This window comes from Carlito syrichta, unplaced genomic scaffold (genome assembly GCF_000164805.1).
Source record: "Carlito syrichta isolate Samal-C Ts95f unplaced genomic scaffold, Tarsius_syrichta-2.0.1 Scaffold303952, whole genome shotgun sequence".
Lineage (NCBI taxonomy): Eukaryota > Metazoa > Chordata > Mammalia > Primates > Tarsiidae > Carlito > Carlito syrichta.
In genome coordinates, this window is record NW_007248048.1 from 8,036 (window position 1) to 16,079 (window position 8,044).

An 8,044-nucleotide genomic window follows, 5' to 3' on the forward strand; every position below is an offset into this window, starting at 1 on the left:
AGAGAGAGAGAGACAGAGAGAGAGAGAGAGAGAGAGAGAGATTGCTTGATTTACCTCCCCAAGGTCGGGAAGGGCACCAAAGTCAGGAAACATGATGATGGCTATAGCTCGAAGAGCACATGGCCACACCAGAGTCTAGTAAGGCAATGGTGACTGGCTGCTCATGGTTGAGTCCTTTTAATCCTTCCCTTTGATGGGGGAAGGTTGTTAAGGAGTTTGGGTGGTGATCTGCTCCACATCATCATAAAGGGGCAGGTGAGCACAGGTACTGAGGTCAGGTGATGGACATCAGGCAGATGGGTGGGTTAGTCACAAGACTGCTGCCATGGTAATGGGGTCTGTGTCATGCAGGTCACAAGGGGTGTGGTTAGTTAACTTAGATTTTATGGGTGGAGGTAAATACTTGAAATAGGCTAATTACTACAAAACAAGCTGAGGAGGGAGTTGTAAAGCAATATCAATAGCTACCTCTGAGAAACTGGTTCTGTCCTTGGCTAGTGATTACACAGTAAAGTGAACTGCTAGAAAAACATGAGATTTAGGCAATGTTAAAATGACTGCTCATCCCGCGCCTTGAGAGGCTGAGGTGAGTGAATTGCCTGAGCCCGCGGGTTCGAGACCCGCCTGGGCAACTTGGTGAGACCTCATCTCTACAATAAATCAAAAAATTAGCCGGGCGTGGTAGTGCGCGCCTGTAGTTCCAGCTACTTGGAAGGCTGAGGCGGAAGGATCACCGGAGCCCAGCAGGTCGAGGTTGCAGTGGCTGGTGTGGCCACTGCACTCCAGTCTGGGTGACAGAGTGAGACTCCAACTCAAAAAATATATATATATATTATTTACTGTAATCATTTTTCTTTCAGCAAAACTAATAATGTACGTTTAGAATTGCTCTGAACCAGAAGATTCTTTTGTTACTTCTCTTCTGAAGAGGATATATTACACAGTTTAAGTTCATTCACTGCTATACTTTGCACTGATAGATCATTTAATTTCAGATAAATTTTTCTGAGTGTTTTTTTTTTGACATAGGAAAATATTACATTTGGTGTTACACATCGATTTGACCTGACATACCACTTCTGAGATGTATAACCTTAAGCAGTTCTTTTAATCTGAGCCTCAGTTTACTCATCTTTAGAATGGATACAATGATACAAGAGTTTTGCAAGATTTACATGGTATGCTTTGTGAACTGTAAGGCGTTTGACTCTTAAAGAATTTTGGTAGGCATGGGATATGTTGGAAATTTTGTACATTTGTGCCAGACTTTAAATTTACTGAAGCAACATTTACTATGTTTAAATATGCTTTATACAGTGAGCATGCAAATTACCATATGCTCTGATTAAATAAATCTCTGAAGGATTTCAAGATAAGTAGCTGGTGGGTCTGGTTTTCTATTCTATTGCTGTCATCTGTTTTTAGGATGTTTAATCTATGTTTAAGTAGTGTATAAAACCTGACATACAGTTGTTTAGCTGAATAATAAATAGTGGCTACTATTAAACTTATCAAAGTTGGAGGGAATCTTCTTCAATATTTTGTCCTTCATCTTTTGCTTTAAAAAAGCCAGATAGCTTCCAAGCAGCGTGGTAGGAGTGAGCTGGACTTAGTATATTTGTTTTAGAAGAACTGTTGCTGCTTTATTAAATCTGAGAATGGTGAATACCCTGGAGTTTATGAACGTGGTATATATAATAGATTATTTAGTTTGTGAAAGTAGTATTCACCTTTACCTTCCATTCTGTTGTACCTCTCAGACTATAATGATCCTGAACAAGGGCTTTGAATTTAAATCTCAACTTCACTACTTACTAGTTGGATGACCTTTTCTTTCAGCAAAACTAATAATGTAGGTTCAGAATTGCTCTGAACCAGAAGATTATTTTGCTACTTCTCTTCTAAAGAGGACATGTTACACGGTTTAAGACCATTCACTGCCATACTTTGCACTGATATATCATTTAATTTCATAAATGTTATGTTTTTCTGAGTTTTTTTTTTTAGCTTAGGGAAATATTGGATTTGGAGTTACACGTCAATTTGAATCCTGACTTACCAATTTATTATGAGATCCTTATTATGAGTTTCTTTGTCTGTTTCCTATTTGTACAGTGGAAATAAAAATACCTATCAAGTGGGTTGTTGTGAGGATTCGGTGAGATAGAACATACATGTGCTTCGTACAGGCTCTGGTACAATGTCTGTGTGAAGAACTTTATGTTTGTGTATATATTTAATAAATTGTATTTGCTGTTATTATTCCAATTAATACTTCCTATTTTCCCTGTCATTAAACTTCAAAGTTGGCATTGGCACCTCAATTTTTCTTGCATTAGTCTAGTTTTTAAACAGCTTTGTAGAGACAACTCATAGGCAGTGAAGAGGTTTTTTTAGTATACTTACAAGTGGGCATACCTATTACCACAATCTAATTTTAGAACTTTAGTCCCCCTAGGCCAGGTGCAGTGGCTCTTGCCTATAATTCCAGTACTTTGGGAGACTGAGGCAGGAGGATTGCTTGAGCCCAGGAGTTCAAGATAAGTCTGGGCAACATAGCAAGATATCATCATCTCTCTACAAAAGAAAAAAAAATAGCTAGTCATGGTGGCGTATGCCTGTAGACAGAAAAAAAGAGAACTTTTGTCTACCCAAAAGAAACCCAATTAGCAGATATTCCCCATTTCCTCTACCCCTAGTTCTTGTCAGCCACTAATCTACAAGATGTGGCCTTTTGTGTCTGCCTTCATTCATTTATCATAATGTTTTCAAGGGTCAGCCGTATTGCCACATCTATCAGTGCTTCGTTCTTTTTTATTTTATCTTATGGATATGTCACATTTTGTTTATCCATTCATATGTTGATGGACATAATATTGCTTCCACTTTTGGCTTTTATGAATAATCCTGCTACAAACATTCATGTACAACTTTTTATGTGGACCTCTTATATTTTCATTTTCCTTGGAGTAGAATAACTGAGTTATGTGATAACTAGTTTAACTTTTTGAGGCACTGCCGAGCTGTTTTCCACAGCAACTGTACCATTTAACATGCCCACTACCAACGTATAGGTTCTAATCCCTGCATGGCCTCACTAACATTTGTTATTGTCTATCATATTTATCATAGCCATTCTAGTGAGTGAGAAAAAGTATTTTGTAGTTTTGTTTTGTGCTTTCTTTTTTTTTTTTGAGTTGGAGTCTCACTGTCGCCCAGACTGGAGTGCAGTGGCCACTCCCGGCCACCGCGGCCTCGACCTGCTGGACTCCGGAGATCCTTTGGCCTCAGCCTTCCGGTAGCCGGAGTTACAGGTGCGCACTACCACGCCTGGCTAATTTTTTGATTTTATTGTAGAGATGAGGTCTCGCCTGCCCAGGCGGGTCTTGAACCCGCAGGCTCAGGCAATCCACTCACCTCAGCCTCCCAAAGGCGCGGGATTACAGGCTGAGCCACCAAGCCCGGCTTGTTTTGTGTCTTCTTAATGACTACTGATAATTGAGCAATTTTCATATGCTTATTGTTTATTTGTGTATCTTTTTGGAAAAATATTCAAATTTTTATCCATTTTTCAATTGGATTATTTGTCTTTTTATTATTGAACAGTAAGGGTTCTTTAGGTGTCCTGGATGCAGGTCACTCATTAGTTATGTGATCTGCAAATATTTTCTCCCTTTCTGTGGGTCATCTGTTCCTTTTCTTTATGTTATCATTTGACCTTTCATTACTTCTGCTACTTCCTGCCTACCAATTCTGTCAGTCCCATCCATTCTACTTACTTTCCATCTCCACTGTTACTTTTATTACTTCTAGACCTAGACTATACTTGTTGAAATCTTAATTAGCCTCTGCTTCAGACTTCCTCTTGCTTTAGTCCATCAACACATCAACCTCAGCATATCACTGAGAAGTTTCAGTGCTGCCCCCAGTGCCTACATCCCATTTGGCCTTTCTAGATTTATCTCCCATGATTCCCTGTCACTTGTAAAATGAAGCATAGGTAATGAATGATCTGTGTGTCACCAGCATTGCTCTTAACTGGAAGAGAACCAAGGGAGATCTTGTGAAATGGCTTTTTGATGGTAATTTTACCAGTCTAGGAGTGACTCATTTTTCTTCAGTGTGCCATACTTATAATGCACTATTAATCACAAACTAGGATGCCATGTGATTTATAATTTTTCTTTCTGTGTTAATAAATGAGATTAACTTGTAGTTTTTTACTCTTGTCCAGTTTTGATACCAAAGTTTATATTTAAAATTAATGAATTTTCTCCTACCCTATTCCTTTGTCCCCTTCTCCCCTCTCTATTTTTTTTTTTTTGAGTTGGAGTCTCACTCTGTCGCCCAGACTGGAGTGCAGTGGCCGCTCCCAGCCACCACAGCCTCGACTGCTGGGCTCCGGCGATCCTTCCGCCTCAGCCTTCCAAGTAGCCGGAATTACAGGCATGCGCTACCATGCCCGGCTGATTTTTTGATTTATTGTAGAGATGAGGTCTCGCTGCCCAGGCGGGTCTCAAACCTGTGGGCTCAGGCAATCTACTCACCTTAGCCTCCCAAAGGCACGGGATTACAGGCTGAGCCACCGAGCCCGGCTTCTATTTTTAATATTTTTAGTTTTATCACATATAATCACATGTAATCAAATATGTCCTATGCATTTCTGCCTTGGGGAATTTATTGATGTTCTCTGTGACAACGTATATAATCATTTTTGTAAATGTCCTATAGATACTGGAAAATAAGGAATAGGATATAGAGGTTGATATATTTCTGTTAAATTACCTTTATAAATGATAACTGTCTGAACCTGTTTATCCTTTATTATATGTATTAAACCTTATTATTCTTTACCTATTTGATTTATTCAGGATTAAAAGAGGGATATTTACATTTATTACTACAATTACGTTTCTGCTACTGTTTTGTTTTCTAGCACTCTACTAAGTTTGATATATAAAAGTTCAAAAGGTAGATCCCTCCTTTAATAAATCTCTCTTTGTTAATTCCAAAAAGAAATTCATAAGGTAAACTTATGAATTATAGAATTTATCAGTTAACAATCAGCTTTCATCCTATTTTGATGCTTTTTTCACTGAATTTTTACTTTGATATTAGTATTGTATTGCTTATCTGATTTTTGTTTTCATTTACCTGTTCTTTTTTTCTTTTTACTTTTGACCCTTCTGGTGATCAATTATTTCAGCCTTTCTATGTCTGAGAAAGTACAGTAAGTCTCCTACATATGAACCTTCAAGTTGCGAACTTTCAAAGATGTAAACATGTAAGTTAGTTCATGTTTGCCTTTCCAGGTTTGTGTATATTGTCACATGTGTGCATCCTCTACACATGGTTGTACTTTTATGTACTTTACAGTTCTGCATAGAGTACAGAGTACAGTGTTTTATTTTAAGTCCAGGATGTCCAGAAGCAAGTATAAAAGCAGTGGTGATGTAGCTGGTACAGTACTGTAAAATGTTTTTTTGTGTGTGTTTGTTTTCTATGTATTATTTGTGTGAAACGTATCATAAACCTATTACAGTACAGTACTATGTAACTGATTGTGTTAGTTGGGTACCTAGGCTAACTTTGTCAGACTTAAGAGTGCTCTTGGAATGAAACTTGTTCGTATGTAGGAGACTTACTGTATTTCGCTTTCATTTTGAAAAATATTTTTTTCTGTTTTTGTTTTTGTTTTTTTTAGATGAAAAAATGTAGTTTATAGCTGGGCTCGATGGCTCAGCCTGTAATCCCGCGCTTTGGGAGGCTGAGGTGAGTGAATTGCCTGAGCCTGCAGGTTCGAGACCTGCCTGGGCAACTTGGCGAGACCTTATCTCTACAATAAATTTTTTTAAAAAATTAGCCAGGCGTGGTAGTGCGCGCCTATAGTTCCAGCTACTTGGAAGGCTGAGGCGAAAGGATCGCCAGAGTCCAGCAGGTCGAGGCTGCGGTGGCCAGGAGCGGCCATTGCACTCCAGTCTGGGTGACAGTGAGACTCCAAAAAAAAAAAAATGTAGTTTATTTAGAAAGTAAATTTGAAAGAGAGAAAAAGAGGAGATTTACCTCCCCAAGGTAGGAGAGGGGGCCAAAACCAGGAAACATGGCCTGGCCATAGCTCAAAGAGCACGTGGTCACACCATAGCTTAGCAAGGCAATGGCTGCAATGGTGGTGGCAATGGCCTCTCTCACTGTTTTCTAAGTTGACAGTTTTTTTTTCATTCTTTCAGTACTGTAAAAATGTGATCTGTTGTCTCCTCCTGGCTTTCATTGCTTCTGAGGTCCTCTGAATAGAAGAGGTTTTTTTTCTCTCACTGCTTTTAAGCTTTTTTTCTTCATCAGTTTAAGTAAGTTTAAGTAATTTGATTATGTGCCTCGGTGCAGCTTTTTTATTTGAGTTGGAGTCTCACTCTGTTGCCCAGACTGGAATGCAGTGGCATGCTCCCGGCCACTGCAACCTCAACCTGCTGGGCTCTGGCGATCCTTCCGCCTCAGCCTTCCAAGTAGCTGGAACTACAGGCGTGTGCTACCACGCCCAGCTAATTTTTTTGATTTATTGTAGAGATGAGGTCTTGCCAAGTTGCCTAGGTGGGTCTCTAACCCGCGGGCTGAGGCAGTCAATTCGCCTTGGCCTCCCAAAGTGCTGGGATTACAGGCTGAGCCACTGAGCCCAGTTTTTAATGTTTCTTATGCTTGGGGTTTATTGAGCTGCTTAGGTCTGTGAGTTTGTAATTTTCATCAAATTTGAAAAGTTTCAGCTATTGTTGTCATATCTATGTATGTATATATGTGTGTGTGTGTATACATATTCAGTTTTTACAAGTCTCATAACTTGACATATGTAATTTTCTGCCTCCCATTTATATATATTAGGCATTTTTAAGTTGTCTTACAGTTTACTGACATTCTGTTTCCTTTTTCTTTCTTTTCATTTTCTCTTTATGTTTTATTTAGGGTAGTTGCTATTGCTGTGTTTTTAAATTCACTAATCTTTTTTTCTGCAGTGTTAATTCTGTTATCATTCTCCCCCTCCCCCTCTCCCCCCTTCCCTGTCTCTACCTAACATGCTTAATCTTTCCTCTACTTTCTTGAACATATAAAGTAGAGAATTATTTACCAATTGTGTACATTTGTGTCATTTCTAGGTCTGTTTCTATTGATTGATTCCCATCCACACTCCCCCACCCCAAATACCATGGGTTATATTTTCCTGCTTCTTGGCATGCCTGGTGATTTTTTAGATATCAGATATGAATTTTACCTTGTTTGGTGCTGGATATTTTTGTATTATGTAAATGTTCTCAAACTTCATTTTGGAACATAATTACATTGGAAACAGTTTGATCCTTTTGAGGCTTATTTTTAATCTTTGTTTGGCAGCACCTGAACTACATTTTGTCTGGAATTAATTTGTCCTCATTACTGAGGTAAGGCTCTTCTGAATACTCTACTCAAGGTTTTCCAGCCAGGGACTTTTTTTTTTAAATTAAACAATTTTGATTATTTCACCTATTCTGGTTCTTTTCTCTCAAGAATATTAGCTGTACATTGATCTTTATTCTCTGTAATCCAGCTTTATTATCTTCTCTCTCTGACTGTTTTCATATTTTTATCCCTTTCCTGTATTCTATTAGAAGTTCCCCAAAGTACCTTTTACATCATTGATTTATTCCATTTTCTACAGTTGTAATTCTGCTGCTTGTTGCCTGTGTAAATGTATGCACTATATTAGCTTCCTTATATCCTATTGTTTATTCAGTCAGCTCTTTTTGTCATATCATTCTTCTGTTTTGTCTCATATTCCATATTCTTTATTCAGAGACTTTTCATGAAGCTTGTGAAAAACATCTGTTTAAAAATGATGTCTAGGCCGGGCTCGGTGGCTCAGCCTGTAATCCCGCACCTTTGGGGGGCTGAGGTGAGTGGATCGCCTGGGCCTGCGGGTTCGAGATCCGCCTAGGCAGCGAGACCTCATCTCTACAATAAATAAAAAAATCAGCCGGACGTGGTAGCGCATGCCTGTAATTCCGGCTACTCGGAAGGCTGA

General features: G+C 38.8%; 1 protein-coding gene across 2 annotated transcripts in view; it reads left to right on the plus strand.

The window, feature by feature from the left end:
• The window catches only part of ZBTB43 (zinc finger and BTB domain containing 43), a 28,572-nt gene that overhangs the window by 5,578 nt on the left and 14,950 nt on the right, over positions 1-8,044 (plus strand). The gene's annotated exons all lie outside the window — the stretch shown is intronic.